This window comes from Lactuca serriola, chromosome 5, assembly GCF_051521515.1.
Source record: "Lactuca serriola cultivar US96UC23 chromosome 5, Lser_US96UC23_V15, whole genome shotgun sequence".
Classification (NCBI taxonomy): domain Eukaryota; kingdom Viridiplantae; phylum Streptophyta; class Magnoliopsida; order Asterales; family Asteraceae; genus Lactuca; species Lactuca serriola.
In genome coordinates, this window is record NC_136412.1 from 14,147,862 (window position 1) to 14,164,933 (window position 17,072).

The 17,072-nt window shown below is 38.7% G+C and overlaps 1 long non-coding RNA gene across 1 annotated transcript; it reads left to right on the plus strand.

Annotated features, from left to right (window-relative positions):
* The first annotated feature begins 12,447 nt into the window (after window positions 1-12,447).
* LOC145052024 (uncharacterized) lies at window positions 12,448-13,827 on the plus strand. The gene is made up of 2 exons (XR_013683939.1): window positions 12,448-13,154; window positions 13,525-13,827. It is a non-coding gene; the product is annotated as an uncharacterized LOC145052024 (long non-coding RNA).
* Window positions 13,828-17,072: the final 3,245 nt, after the last annotated feature.

A 17,072-nucleotide genomic window follows, 5' to 3' on the forward strand; every position in this document is an offset into this window, starting at 1 on the left:
CGCAAGTGCGGGAAAGAGGGGCACTATGCGCGGGATTGTCGGCAGTCAGTGCCGATTCGGGATTTGAGGATTTGTCATCATTGTCGGCAGGTTGGACATTTGAGGGTCAACTGTCCACAGCTTTCTGCAGGATCGGTGCAGGCTCTAGCGCTGGCCACCTTGAGGAGTTCAGGAGGAGGACAGGATGGATCAGAGCCCAAGGGCTCAGGGTTGTGCTTATCGGCTTGCGGCAGAGGGAGGCGGAGCAGTGCCGGAGGCAGCTGCGGGTATGATGCTGTCTTGATGTCTTGATTAGCTTGCGTTGATTGTGGCGTAATGATTGTGCTGGTAGTGTGGATTTCGATGCGGTATTCGTTGTTTTGCGGGATCGGCATGGTTATGGATTGGTGCTTCAGGTTTCGCTTTGGCATTCGTTGTTCCTTGATGGTTTGGTGTGGTTATAGTCTGGTGTTTTAGTGACGGTAGCTTTGTGCGGTTTTCGATGTGGTATCCATCCTTTGGCAGATTGTGGGTTTGGTTACGAGTTATTGTTGAGAATTCAGTTGGTTATCGTTCGTGGGGGTTGTTAGTGGAGATGCGGCACTGGGTTGAATGTCAGGTAGCATCTGCAATCGTGGAGTGGATGATTGAAAGATCGGATTCTTTTTGAGCGGATTGATCAGGGGGGAGACGTGTGTTGCTGAGGGTTGCTTACGCTTGTGGGAAGCGGTCAGGGGGAAAATGTTCTCTTTGTGCAGGATGGTTCTGAAAGGTCGTTAATGACGATCGGAGGCAGTTAGTCAGTGCTTAGTAGGGGAGAATTGTAAATTCTCCGGGAAATCGATGAGTATGGGAGGGTGCTTAGCTGTTGGGATTCAGCAGTGGTTGTCAGCGCAGAGTATAGGCCGACGAGAGCGAGTGTCGGGTATGCGGGGCGAGATACGGACCTAGGGCAGTTTATTGTGGAGGCCTGAGAGAAGGTCGGGATCAAGCTTGAGTAAGTAACCGGGGTTATGCGATCAGAGTATTGGTATGTTAGGGGTACGTGATGGGTTGTACTGCATTAATCCCACGGGATTATGTTGTGCATGTTTCTAGAACTGGAACCGGAAGGTTCCCAGAGTTAGAACCTGAGGGTTCGCAGAGTTTGGGTGTACGGACCCATAGAGAAATAGCCTCGAGTGGCTAGTATGTGTTATGAGAGTCGGTCCAGTCATGCTGGAGACTCTGTTGGTATTGCTGGATCAGTTTGAGATTGCGGATCGTGTATGTTGCAGTGTGATTGCATTGGGAGGTCTGGCCCCGGGTTATTGATCTTGTTTAGCGGAGGCAGTGATTTCGATGAGTGGAGAGAGTGCATGGGAATGAGAGCCCCTGCAATGAGAACCGGAGTATGTGAATAGCAGTTACGCAAAAAGGGTGGTGTCGTTTGGGGCGAGCACCGTGGCACCGGTTGGAGTGGCATTATGTTCAAGAGAGTTCCGTGGAAAGAGGAAAGGAGGAGGGTATGTAACTCCGAAAGGGGGTGCAAGTTCACGAAAGTGAAAGCTGCAGAGCAGAGTTATGGTTAGAGTACTTCGAGTATGGTTTTGGAGCATCGTGTTCGCGGCAATGGAGTAGGAACCCATCCGGTTGGGATGTCTGTTGAGGCTTAGAAGGGATGCATGGAGAGAGAAAATTTTAAATTTTCAGTGTGAATCTGATCAGAGTGTAGGGTGGATGTAGTGGTTCATCTTGGGAGATGTTCGAGGATATCATCAGTGTATCGGGTCTTCCAACCTATGAGTGTTGGGGCTAGTTCAGCATGTGTATATGATGGCAAGAGGAGAATTTGTGAGAGTTACTCTGGGAGTGAGAATGGATCTCTCAGTTGGTCTGGGATGGACAAAGTGGGCTTTGGATCGGGGATCCGGTGGTTCAGGGCTTCCTAACCCTTATTGGTCGAGTGATTGTTGGGGTTTAAGAGGAGAGTTGCATCTTGGGTGGTTCTCGGTTGCAGAGAGAGATGGACAGTACAGAGTTTGGGCTTCAGTCGACAGGGCAGACTCAGCAGGTTAAAGAGAGCTAGTGATCGTCTAGAGTTAACAGGAAAGTTATGCAGGCAGACGCCGGTTCGAGCTTGAGTTTCAGGTCGATGACCTAGTACTCCTGAAGGCCTCTCTTTGGAGAGGAGTGATTCGATTCAAGAAGTGGGGCAAGTTGGGGTCCCGGTACATTGGGCATTTTCATGTGATTGCGGGGGTAGGCCGGGTGGCCTAACGGTTGGAGTTGCCCATGGATTTGAGATAAATCCATGAAATATTCTTTTCATGTGTCGCGGTTGAAGAGGTGTATAGCGGATGGGTCAGCAGTGGTTCTGCTAGAGGACGATTAGGTGGATGCGCGTCTGTGTTACGTCGGGAGGCCAGTGGCCGTCGGAGATCAGAAGATCAAGGTTCTGAGGAACAAGGAGGTACCTCTGGTATTGGTTCAGTAGCGGCCTCGGGAGAGATCGGTAGTGTCTAGGGAAGCCGAAACGTGAGATGCGGGAGCAGCAGCCGGAGCTATTTTCAGAGTGAGACTTCGAGGGCGAAGTCTAATTCTAGTGGGGGAGAATTGTAACAGCCCAAAATCTCAAAGTATTGTTAAATTGCATTTTGGGGGTGTTTTAAAGGGGAGACTCGGCGAGTCGGGGCCAGACTCGCCGAGTAGGGTCGCAGACTTGGTCGCGGGTTCGCGACGTGACTCGACGAGTCCAGATATGGACTCGGCGAGTCGACGCTGTTCAGCAGAAACCCTAGCCGTTTCGTATTGGGTCGTATATAAGGGTTGTATTGTCGTCATTTCGCGTCTTTTGGCCGATTGTGGAGAACCCTAAACGATTGTGGCATCTAGAGCAAGCTTGAAGGCCATTAGTGACTTGGAGGAGATTGTAGTGCAAGAAGAGGAAGGATTTTGGCCAAAGGAAGATCAAGGGGATTGAGCTCTGAAGTTTGGGGACACAGAGGATACATTATTCAGGTAAGAACTCGAATTATCCTCGGCTATGTTGATGTGTTATGGGATTAGGGTTTATGAAACCCATTTGGAGATTTGTCGGATTATTATGTTGTTATACAAAGGTTTATACCCTGGTAATAGGATGATTAGAGGTCCAGAAGTCCCATTAGTGTGTTTTTCGGGAATATACGTATCTCAGGAAGCAGTTGGATCGACTGCATGGCGTGGACTCGCCGAGTCGGATGATCAGACTCGGCGAGTAGCTTGAAGATTCACTGGGACTCGCCGAGTTGTTCTTCAGACTCGGCGAGTGGAGTCGGGGTGGCCCCGCGATTCTTCCAGGAGTGACTCGTCGAGTCAAAGAGGATACTCGACGAGTAGAAGGGGAATCTCAGAGGATGGAAGGACGACCAGACTCGCCGAGTCGCCAGGGAACTCGCCGAGTCCAGTCGAGCTGACATTGGACTGCTGACCAGAGTTGACTGGTGTGATTCTTAGGGTCAGTTAACGTGGAAGATAGAAGTATTAAATAAAGGATATATGATGTTACAGGGAGCTTGGAGCTCGGAGGATCAAGTGTAAGGGATTTCGGGAGTTGCTATCTCCCAGTGACCGCGAGGTGAGTCTTCTCACTATACCTCACCCGGAAGGGTTTGACTGTGTGACCGGAAGGTCAAGTATGTTGAGTGTTATGTTTATATGCTATGAATGGAAAGTTAGTTGCTACGTGTGATATACATGCTTATATATGGGCCGGAAGGCAAGGTATTATGTGACAGAAAGGTCAGGTGTGATATATGATATATGTGCTTTATGTGTTAGAGTATTTGTATTATGTGTTATATATGTGTATGGGCCGGAAGGCAATTATCTTGTGGACCGAAAGGTCCGGGCCGAAAGGCGATGTTATGTGGATCGAAAGATCCGGGCCGGAAGGCAATGTTATGTGGATCGAAAGATCCGGGCCGGAAGGCAATATTATGTGGACTGAAAGGTCCGGGCCGGAGGGCGTATGTGCGTAAGGTATATTGGGGAACTCACTAAGCTTCGTGCTTACGTTGTTTATGTTATGATGTTTCAGGTTCTTACAGTAACGCGGGATGGCAACGGTTCGATTGTACACACCGAAGAAAGAATTGTGTTTTGGAGGATCCTGGTCTTCTCTTATAATAAAAATGGAACTATGTTTTGTAATTCGAATGTGAATAAGATTCTACACAAGTGTTTTTAATATTAAATTGATTATTTAAATGGAAATTTTATTTTTTTTAGAAATCACGGTGTTACACAGATTTGGGCGTTCTTTTTATCGATGTTCTTAGTTTAACATATTCTACGACTTTCGTTTAGATCGCTAAGGCTAAATCTCGCTCTATCGTAAATTCACTATTTACGCTTCCCGGTATCGTGCCGGTTCTGTCGCGAAACTTCAACGGGTCATAACTTCTTCGTTATAACTCGGATTTCGGCGTTCTTTATATGTACGAAAACCTCGTAACATACTCTACAACTTGGTTAAGATTATTTATTCTAAATAATCTTTTGTCGAAAAGTCGTTTTCGACCCCTATTGCCTCTAATTTGACTAGCCCGGATTTGCGGACGTTACACTCAAGAAGAGGTTTTCAACATTGATGAAGACAATGGACTTGAAGAATTAGAGAAGCTCATGGAAGAAGAAATCAAGACAATTCATCAAGCTAAAAGAACAAAACCAAGAGCATCTGTTCCATATTTAGTTGAAGTCATTGCCTACACGAGTCCAACTTCTTGGGTGAGCAAGGAAGATGATGAGATGACAAGTGATGAAGAGCAGGTTACTTCAAAAGTAACAAATCCAGTGGTGAAAGAAGAGAAGGATGCTATGGAGTGAAAGGAAGAAACTAAAGGGACCAAACGCAAGCTTGATGGAGACGAGGTAAAAGATAAAAAGGAAAATTCAAAAAAAGCATACAAAAGACGAGTTCAAGCATACAAAAGGCGTTTCAAGGAACAAAAGATCCTAGTGGTGGACTTTTCAGATGAGTCAACATAGGAGGCATGGAGTCCGGCTTACGACTCCTTCAAAAAGAAGCGCTTCTCGGGAGGCAACCCGAGCTTGGTTTGAATTTTCTTTACTTTATGCATTTAGTTTAGTTTTTGCATTTTTAGACATTCAATCATCTAATCATCCAAATTAAGTGGTAAAAGTTAAGTGTGGGGTTCCTAAATTAAGTATCAATTAAAAAAAGAATTGTCAATTAGGCTTGATTTTTTTTAGACATAACTCACGAGGTGAGTTCGATACTATTCACCTCGTGAGCCTATAAAACATACGGGTTGGACATTTTAAACAATTGAATATGTTAGCCCATTATTGTGTAATTAAATGGCCCAAACACGTTAGCCCACAAAAACTCACGACGTGAGTTCCTAAGGACTCACGACGTGAATCCAGAAAGAACACGGGACCACAGGTTAAATAATTCAGAATCAATTGACCAAACCACTTTTCTACTCTCACGAAGTGAAGACGGTTCCCTGGTCCCCTCATCCGATTTTGGCCTTAATCTAACACAATCTACTCATGTGCTTACGTAATCTCTCCTTTAAGGTAAACTTCTTGCATTTCTTTTGGTTGATTTTCACTAGTTTGTTGATTTAGGGGCTAGGGTTTTTCATATGCTTAAATGTCAAAATTTTGCCCAAAATGAGTTATTCATCCATCATATGTTACTTCATTGTGCTTAAAAATGGTTTGTGAGTAAATCCTAACAAGAAGATTTAGTCTCGATTTCTGATTTTAAGACCCTTTCTCGCTGTGAATAGCGAACTCACGAGGTGAGTTTTATAGGGCTCACGATGTGAGTCCGGTGCATCGCTAGAAGCTGTTCTGAGAATTGGCTAATATATGGGACATTTGTCTTTGTTTTTGTTGCTTATTTATTCTTGCAGGAATATGACACCTAGACGCGAGGCTAGTAACGTCCAAGGCGGAATTGCTAATTTGCACCCGTTTTACGTATTCTCAACGAATATATCTAGGGACGTGCTCACCCGATACAACACTAGATTGGGATGGTTACACAACAGGGATTTTACTATTGCCCTAACAATTAATTGGCAAAGGCTTCGGGAGGTTGGACTAGTTGAAAGATTAAACCCGTTTCTTACCAAAACTTTTATAGGAAATGGGTATTCATTTACATGCAAGGGATGGACTAACTTGTTCGCCATCCAGGAAAGGGTTTACAAGGAGTTGTTTGTTGAATTCTTTTCTACTGTGGTGTTCCATGAAAATGTCCAAGACCCTAACTACTCACAAGCATTGGTCTTTCGTTTGGGTGGGGAGTATAGAGAGTGCATTTTGGTAGAATTCGCATGGAGGATGGGTTTATACGAGGCCCAAGAGACCGTGACCCCCGAGTTTTCTATGTTCTTACGGGAGGCTGTCCGTACTTATTCGGGGAAATGACGAGATATGAGTTTTGGACCAATATCGCTTTTGGTGTTTTCAACTCCGGTGTGTCGCCAGAAAGCAGCATCAAGTCACCCATTCACCGTTTGCTGCACAGGCTAATCACATTCTCCATTCACCATAAGAAATTTGGAGATAAGGTCACGAAGATTAATTTATTTTTCTTGTGGTCTATTTTACAATTAGGGTATTGTTGCAATCTTCCCTACTTTTTAGCTCGTTACTTGGCAGAGTATGCGGTAAGTTCCCGAACCGAGAGCCCAATCTGTGGTGGCCACTTTGTCACCCGCTTGGCCAAGTCTTATGGCGTGCTCGTCCCCGCGGTTACACGGACACTTACGTGTAAACAAGGGAACGAATTTTCTATGGGCTATCTTGAGACCATGCGAGTTGTGGTTAATTATGGGACGCATTATGGAATACCGCACAACGATAGCGAGGGTGAGGATCAACCAGCCGAAGAGCCCGAGCAACAACCGAGGCCTCGAAGAAGAAATGTGCGAACCCGGGGGGAGATGGGACGATCCCAGCCATATGAGGGTGGAATACCCACTGACCCGTTCAAAGCCGGGTAGGTTCTTACTTGGATAATTTATGCGGTGGGATGACTTGTAACACCGAAATGATTGAATCCATGTTCTCTCATATGAATGTGGTGCGACCACCCACCATGCAACCTCAATGCCCTTATATTCCTACGTGGTAAAAATTGTGGATGCCAAGGGGCGACGGAGCAAGCACTAGCAGGGTGAACGAGGATGACGAGGATGATTGATCGTTTCTTTTAGTTTTATTTTGTTTTTATTTTTACTTGTTTTGGATTGTAAAACTAGTAAGGTATTATGTTACTTTCTTTTCTCTTTCTTGGTTGTTATTTTTCAGCATTGCTAGGAGTGCATGCAAAGGATGTCGAGATATGAGTGCATATGTGTTTAGCCGGGAGTGTTTAAAGTCGAGAGTCGAGACCCATAATTTAAATTAAGTGTGGCATGAGTCAAGCGAGAAGAAAGTTAGAGAGAAGAGTCGTAGTTAATAGGGTTAGAAGAGTCTTAATCCATTAAGACATGGGGTTGAATATAAGAATTGAAAGAAAGATTGGAAGAAAAATATTTCTGGGATTCCAGTTTTCACGTCGTGACTCCTTTGTTATTCACGTCGTGAGTCAGTGTCTCGTGACTTTCCAAAACCTGCTTCCAATCGAATTCACGACGTGAATCTTCTTAAATTCACGCCGTGATTTTACCATTTTCACAAAGGAGTCTTATTTTTTTCCCATATTCATTATGTGGTTCACCACCATTCTTTTTGGGATTGTTATGAAGATAATCATGGCTCATTTTCTCTACCATGCAATGTGGCGTCACTTTCCCACATTGTTCTATTCATTTTGCACATTTTTCTACACCACATTTGTTGAAGATTGAAGACTCGATTCCATATTTTTCCGGTACATTACGTATCTCGCGTGTTCAAGATCCAAGTTTCTATTTCTCAAAGTCTGTATTCAAGATGTATATATTTTTCCGCACTTTTGGAGATGATTACGCCACTATCCCAGGGGAGTCTGTTCCTTTTTATCCTTTCTCTTAATTTTTATATTAATTTAATCATACAATGAGGGCATTGTATGAAATAAGTGTGGGGTAGGGGGTAGAAAATGTAAATTGCTAGATAATTTGGTAAATTTTTAAATTTTTAAATCTAGTAATAATAATTTGAACTGTAGTTGCTAGTGTTATGGGATGATCCGATAAGAGCTCAAATGTTTAGTTGAGCCAATACACGTTATAGTGCATTTGTGGCCCCCCTTATTTTAATAAAATCATGGAACAAAAACATGACCTCGCTTAGTTTGAAGGATGCAATATGTTTAGCATCGTGTACCAGAAATGTATCCAGGAAAATTATTATCTTTAACCAATGAAGGTTGAAGTTGAGCGCCCCTGCTTAAGCATGTAGGGTTTTGAGTGAAAAAAAAAGTGAGATACATGTAAAAAAAGAGAGAATTACAAGAAAAAGTTTGAAGAATTTTTGGAGCATCAAAGTCAAAGTATGAAGATCAAAGATAAAGAAATTCTGAAGAAATTCAAAAGTTAAAGATACCCAAAAATCGAAGATCAAATATCAAAGAAGTGAAGAATTCCAAAAGAGCTCCATAGTGGTATCAAAAATTGTAATTGTCTAGATTATGTATGCTTGGGTTGCTCAACCAAAAATACCTTGAGGTTAGGAGGTTTTCTGCGGATGGATTCGGAGGGATGCATAAAATGAGCATTGTTCAGAAGAAGTGGGCGAGTGTTTATGAAGATTGTGAGTATTTAAAGTATGGGGGGTACTTTAGGAAAAATTTAGACACAAATGCATGCGTTGAGGTCTTAGCATAATGGCTGAGCTGGAATTGGATTGTTCTATGAAATGCTAGTGATGAAAGTTTGAGTTTAAATATATAGATTTTCTTGAGGGCAAGCAAAGCCTAAGTGTGGGGTATTTTGATATTGCCATGTTTATATATATTTTTAGGCAATATTTAAGTATATTTATATATATATATATATATATATATATATATATATATATATATATATTGGTCATTTGCATAGAATAATGATACTTATAAGGTTAAATTATATTTTGCAGCCAAAAAGAAGGCATTTTGAAGAAAGGTACTACAAGCGTTAAATGATGGAACTTTGGAGGTTGAAGGCTTGAAAGACAAGAAAAACACCCAGAAAATACGTACTCACGACATGAACAGTTGATGGTTCACAACGTGAGTATAGAAAGTTAGAAGATAAGCATCTGGGGAGAGGAATCCTTGGCGATCACGATAACTTCGAGTTCACGACGTGAGGTTTGAATTCTCACGACGTGAACAGTGATTTTCCAGAATATATATATCCTTCTCCATTACGATTAAAAAGACTTTTGGCTGAAGGAAGAGGTTCCAGGAGGCGATTTATAGCAGAAGAAAGGTTCTAGAAAAGGGTTTTCAACACCAAGAGAGTAAAAGTTCATAATTTGTTTACTTGTTTAATACTTATGAACATGTTTTCTTATTTCAATTGTGTTTATGTGTTAGTTTCTACTATGAGCAGCTGAATCTAACTACTCTTATCTAGCTAGATGAAGCTTCTAACTTATGAATAGCATAATTTTATATGGATTTATTTAGTTGGTGAATTGCTTGTGTTTGATTTATTGTTACCTAGCATGCTCATGTTATTACTTTAAGTTACCTTAATTCATGTTGTGTGTAGCATAGTGACCATTAACTGCATGAACATGATAACCTGGTAATTTAGTGAACATTGAATTGCTAGAGATAGGATCAACCATAATCTTAGTGAGTAATCGAAGTAATTAACTTTGTTGTGCTAGAGAACATAAATGATGACCATAATTGTGTTTGCATGATAAATCTTACATAGCATATTCATAACATAATTGGTTCTATGTTTAATTGTGTGTATACATGAATTAATTAACTATTGGTAAATTTAGACCTAAATTACTAATATAATAACAACAAACTTGATAATCCATAATCATTAGCTAGCCATAAGGACGAAGTGGATTCGAACTAGATAGGAGTGTTTTTAATTATTGATTGAGTTTTTGTTAAAGAATTAAGTTCATCTAAACTTGCAAAATTAGATAAAAAAAACCCTTTTAGCTTATTAATAGTTAGATTAATTTAGTAGTGAATAGATTAATTAATAACATCGTTCCCTGTGATCGACACCCAACTTACCTAAGCTATACTGTAATCTGACTAGGTACACTGCCTACAAGTGCATAATTAGTCTAATTTTGTTAGGTTATAAATATTAAAATTAGTGGGTACTTCCGTGCACATCAAATATTCTGATGAAAATTATGTTATGTTGCTGAATGGTGACGTTGCGTGACATTCGGAGATTTCCGAGCTTGTGGAACTCCGGATTACCACGGGGCCAGGGACCCCATTGCTAGCAGCAGGTGGTTGGCCGATGTTGACAACGCTTTCCATACGAGTCGATGTCCCGAGGGGGACAAGGTCCGACTTGCCTCCTGTCTTCTGAAGGACCGACCACGGGATTTGTGGGAGGAGGTTGGTCATGCTATTGGTGATGATTCCGCGTTGGACGCGATGACATGGAGTGATTTTTCGACCAGGTTCAGGGCCGAGTTTGCACCAGTGATCGAAGTACAACAGCTAGCACGAGAGTTTCAGGATTTGAGACAGACGACTAAGACTGTAGCGGGGATCACCGCCAAGTTCAGGGAGAGGGCTCTTCTTGTTCCAAAATTCATTGTTGAAAATCCAAAATTCATTAATCTGTTTTATATCTATTGGGAATTAATATCATGTATCAGTAAAATTAGGGAAAGTAAACGTGGAGACATCATGCTTCTTGAAGACTTCAAAACTATTGACACCAATTTTATAACTTGTTACATGTTCCCATTCTATTGATATAATATAAACTTCCGATTTCCCAATAATTGAAAAGGGGATTAAACCATCGTAAAACCAAACTCAAGGGTCATCATCATCTTCGTGAACTACTCCCAAGCAATGGAGAAATCTGTTAGTAAAATGGTTTATCGCTTGTTTATAAATTCAATTTAGAAAGAATGCACTCATTAAAAAGTATGAAATCATTCAAAGTAGCTTTAAGATACTTCTTGGAGTTTGAAAATTGAAAGACACAATACCTGAATAAATCTTCAGAAGGTTAAATAGGTAAAACATAATCAAAATCCCATCTTCATTTTTCTTTAGAAATATATAGAATACAAAAATGTTAAATTTTTAAAAGTTCTTTTCATAGTTCACTGGACATAAAAAACCAAGGTCTGCTTTTTTGTTTGTAATATCTTATGCAGACATATCCTTGAACACGAACTCAATGCCTAAACCCAAAAACCATACATTTTATTAAGCTAAAAACATACTTTTACAATCCATAGACGGAAAAAGCAAGATTTATGACTAAAAAGATAAATGGATCAAATGTGAAGGAAACATTTGTTACCTTATTGAGTAGTTTCATCAAATACTTGGTGTTCGACTGAAAGCCAATGAATCTCCTCGAACCTTTTCCTAATATTTAAACAATTTTGGAAACAATCATACAAGCTTATTATGGTACGCAAGATAGGTCCAATGAAAAAGCATTTCTCTACATTTATTTTGGTACATCAAAACTTACAGACAAAGGGAAAATGGAAAAAAGGTTGGAGAATGTACAAGACATTGCATGAAACTACAAAATGATACCTGATATTCACTTCCCAATGGTTGAAGCAAGGCAAGAGAACATGAAATTTTGAGTCAACATCTAAAATTATAAGTGTAATACGTGTATTCACATGAAATAAACTGATATTTTAACACATAGAGAGAAACCACAATCAAACGCGACAAAGGTGACGAAGGTGGCTAAGCGATGTAGAAAGGATTTGTGAAAAAAAAACCTACACCTTCAATTTTGTATAAGATTAGTTTAATAAGTTATTGTGATTTAAAAGGAAATTATATCAATTCCTGATATTCTGTGATTTCTTGATTTCTTGGGATTTTATATGGTGAAGGTATGTGGGGTATACAGTTGAGGGGAAAATAAAAACGTAAACCCTAAACAATATAATTGGAACGAAGAGGAGAAAACTTATGTGAGATTCTTGTTGATTTAATTCTTTATTTTAAGTCGAAGAATTCTTCAAAGTAAGTTTTATTGCTGATTTTCCAAATTTATAGTAGCAAAGGGTAATTTCGAAACTTTGCTTGGAAACTTTACGTGGGAAATTAGCTTAAGAGAGGCTTAGCAATTGCCACGTGGCAATTGGATAATATATATATATATATATATATATATATATATATATATATATATATATATATATATATATATATATATATATATATATATATATATTAGATGGTTGTAAAAATCGGTCTAGACGGCCGATTAATTGACGCCTAGACGCTTGGCAGCCTCCAATCGCCTACGAATAGGTGTTAGAGGGTTAGTCTAGGTGGCCTTGGTCAATATCAGTCAAATCGGACCAACTCGGTCCAATTCGGACCTAATTGGTCCAGCTGATTCTAAAGAACCCACCGGCTCAAAGGAGCCAGCTTGCCTAAAACATGACTGCATTTGTTTTCATATGGAGGATTCCCTTTTATAGAGCATCTTTTCCTTGATAGAATGTAAAGATGTGGGATGCTCAAACTTTTACTCTTTCATATATGTCCTTTGCATTTCCTTCTTCCCTAATTTTCTTGATGGTCTGACTCCTACCCTGCTCGACTCCGACTCCTCTCATACTGTCGTTAGTCTTTTGCCACGACATCAAAGGAACGCCATCAAATTGAGCACCTTCAGATGGCAAGTAGCAAACCCAATCAACAATCAATAATTGGGTATTCGCTTGGAAAACGTGATGACACGATCGATGGTGGAGGATAATGATCGGAGAAGTTGTTCCAGATTGAATTGTCGACACCCCTAAATCGTAAATGTTTCTTCTTCTATTCGTTTCCCATTATCCTTCCATTGCTTCTCTATCGTCGTTTAGTTCTTCAATCACTCTCAAGCATTGTTCATGCATCATCATTTTCGTTCCATTGTTGCTTCATCGTCGACTTAACCATCGTGCTCCACCATCATGACCTACCCCACCGTTCCTTTCCAGTGAAGCCCTCTGAATCGGGATTTCGACTCAACCATCGACTTCAACATCTAGAACATCAAGTAAGCAATGGTTTTTTTTGTAATTATTTTTTCTAAAATCAGTTGGAGTTGATGTGTGAAATCATTTGACAAACAAATTATGTACGAAATCAGTTGGCAAATGAATTGTGTATGAGATCGGATTGTATCTACATGAAATGTTTAATTGTTTTGTGTATGAAACCAATGCCCACCAAGTGTTCGATCAATTGCCTTAGTGAATCTTGATTAATACTTTAGCAATAAATATATATTGGGTTTAACTTTTTTTGTTGGAAAATATGCTAAACATAAGAATGGATTTGTTATGCATACAAACACTAATAGACTAACAGGTAATATGAATTGATTGGTGAAATCATGCCTCACAATAATGGATTGTGAATTGCAGGACATAAAAATGGATTGGTTATGAACTCAAAATGAAAATATTAATGTTGATAAGGTGCAACAACCTACTGATAAGGTGAAATCATGCCTCACAAGAGTGGATTACTCCTATTTTCATTTTGTTAACTTGATACATTTGTATGAGTAGAGTGTGGAAGACCTCAAAATAGAATTTTTGGAAGATATGTATTGGATAATTTGTTGTTAGAATTTTAATGAGTAGATGTGATGTATTAATGATCAAAAGAGTATTTTGTAATCATATTATGATGTTATAATGTTATATTTATTAGTTTTTTAATAACTTTTTTAATTGATATAATGTTATATTTATTAATATTATATCTAATGTTATATTCTTAGGATTAACGTTGTATTTTTTAATTTTTTAATATTTTTTTTAATAATTAATGGTCTCCGATTAATCCCTAGATGGCTAGACCCCAGTCTACCGCCTAACTAACGCCTTGCGTTTTCTGCAACCTTATATATATATATATATATATATATATATATATATATATATATATATATATATATATATATATATATATATATATATATATATATATATATATATATATATATATAGGGTCCCGATACGGTAGGAACCCAAAACTTTGTAACATCCAAAATTCTGGTATGCCTTGAAAACCCTAAGGAATGATAATTTTGCATAATTGGACCCTTAAGTACGTTGGGCGTACTTAAGAGTACGCTTAGCGTACTGCATGACTATGGTCACGGAGGAATGAGGGTACGCGGGGCGTACACGCCAGGGACGCAAAACCCTAATGTGCGGTCTTGCCACCTATTTAAACATCTCTAAGCTTTTGGACTCGACCCTATTCGCCCCTAGAGCCTCAGTTTCATCCCTCATCACCTGAGAATCTTTGTGAGAAAGAGTTTGAGCCTAAGGAGTGGGTTTTGTGGTCTTTGTAAAGTTTATTCATGAAGGAGATCCTAAGCAAACTTGGAGTGGCTTGGAGCTTCAAGATTCTGCACTTAGTTCACCTTGGGATGCTTCTGGAGGTATAAAGTCGTGACCTTTCCATCTTGTTCTTTAGATCTAGTTATGGTTTCCATTTTGTCCCCTTTAGTTGGATCTAGACCTTCTCTTGGATGTGATGCAATTCCAGAGACTGAGATGTCCAGATCTGAGCTTTGTATGCATGCTAAGTGCATAAAGTTATGAGCTTGGTGGGTGCTAAGATTCCATTCATGATTTGAGAGCTCTTACTTAAGATCTTAGAGTGAGAAATGAGGTTTTGAGGTCCTTCATAGCATGCAAGGTCATAAAGTTGCAAACTTTATGACCTAGGTCGTTAAGATGTGCTCAGATCCTATTTTGGGACGTTAATCTATCGAGTAATAAGCACTTAATGGAAAGAGTGCTTAATATGTTCCTACGTTGGGCGTAGCATAGAGAACGTCGTGCGTAATGTGTAAAAGCCCGGTACGCTACGCGTACCATGGTGGTACGCATGGCGTACGCACCCCTGATGGACTTGAACTTGTTTTGGGCTCATAAGCCTTTTGGGCCTTAATATATCTTTGGGCCTGGCCATAATTCGAGTTAATGGTTCAACTGATCAGTCTTGGGCTGGAAGTATTATAGTTGGACCTTGATGCGCCATGTGGCCCATTAATAAATTTTAAACATGGACCTTGGGGCCCATTAGCCAATGAAGACTCTTGGGGCATTAGGAAAGGACTTTGGGGTTAAGTTTTCAGTTTAGCCATGATCAAACTCTAATCTTGGGTTAATATTATTATTGTTCGACACTAGTGGTTTCGGAATGTTAAGAGAGCAACTATTGTATTCAGCAGTTGGAGGTGAGTCTTCTCACCATACCTATGTGTCTACGGCACCAAGGTCGGCCCATTATGTGATCATGTTATGTGTGTGTTATTCGTTTATGAATTGATATGTTATGTGATATTATGCTGGTATGGAAGACCACGGGGGAGCCCGTGGCATTGGATATAAGACCATGTGGAGTAGCCCATGGCATTCCTAGGTAAAGACCATGTGGGGTAGCCCATGGCAGTCCTAGGTAAAGACCATGTGGGGTAGCCCATGACATTCTTGCTGGATTATATTGCATGGTTTCTGTGGCATGTTATAGCTTTATTAGCTAACAGGATATGTGTATGTGAATGTGTGTGGTATGCTCTCCGAAACTCACTAAGCATTTCTCTTACAGGTTGTTGATTTGTTTCAGGTACTTCTGAGCCCAACGGCAAGGGCAAGGTGTGATGACGTGACGCGCACTCTATCTCTCTTTTTTTAATGTATGTGGGACCCTCTGTTGTTTAAAAAGGAAAACAATGATGTAATGAATGTTATTTTGAAAACATATGTTGGGAAACTATGGTTTATGAGATTGGTTTTGGTTAACGTAAAAATGAAAAATTTTCTTTGTAAAACTGGGTCGTTACAAATTTGGTATGAACTACGATTACTATTCTCCACCAATCATTTAGTCAATGACACAAACGTCAAACTCATTTACTTGGTCGTGACGTGTTCGCACGCGGTGCACGTGTATGGAACGTAATACGGAATCGAGGGAATAATCATGCACGACGAACGTCTATGGAATGTCACTTAAATGAATTTTCCTTTTCTTTTTCATTTATTTTGGTTTTTATTTTGTTATTATTATTATTATTATTATCTCATTAAAAAAATCAATTTTTTTTCTTAAATAGATATATGCTCGTTTTAATGTTTTTATATTTTTTTGTTTTGTTTTTGTTTTTAATATATATATATATATATATATATATATATATATATATATATATATATATATATATATATATATATATATATATATATATATTTGTTTTTTTTTAATATCTTTACTAATAGTAGTGTTTTTTTAAACTAAATATCACTTTGAGTTTTTAATGTTTAGTAATTATAAATTTTGAAATAAGAAGAATATATTAAGGATCATAATATTTTTCATTCAATTTTTTTTTGAATCATATTATTTTTTGAGTCGTATTATTTTTTGATCATAAAATTTTGAATCATAACGATATTATTCACCATATATTTTTGGGTCACTTTAATTTGGATCATTTTAATTTTGATCATAATATATTGAATTAACTAAAGTTTTTGTTCAATATAATATTTGAATCATTATAATTTTTTAATCATTTAATTTTGAATCATAAAAATATAATAATTAAGGATCATTAAATATTTGAATCAAAATATTTTTAGATCATAACAAGTTAAAATCATAAACATATTGAATTATAATATTTTTGACTCATAAATATTTTGAATCATTTCTATTTGGATCATATTATCTTAAACAATTTTTTTTTTAAACTTTTAATCTTTTAAAATCAAGTTTAGTCTCTAAAACACCTTATTTTTAAAAAATTCTTTTTACAAAGTCATTAGAATAGTGAGTAGATGTATTCTTTAAATTTTTATAATTTTTGGAGAATTTTTTTCTAGGTTTTTTTATAAATATAAAAAATATTTTTTTTTTAAATTTCCATGATTATGCTCATTTTGTAGAG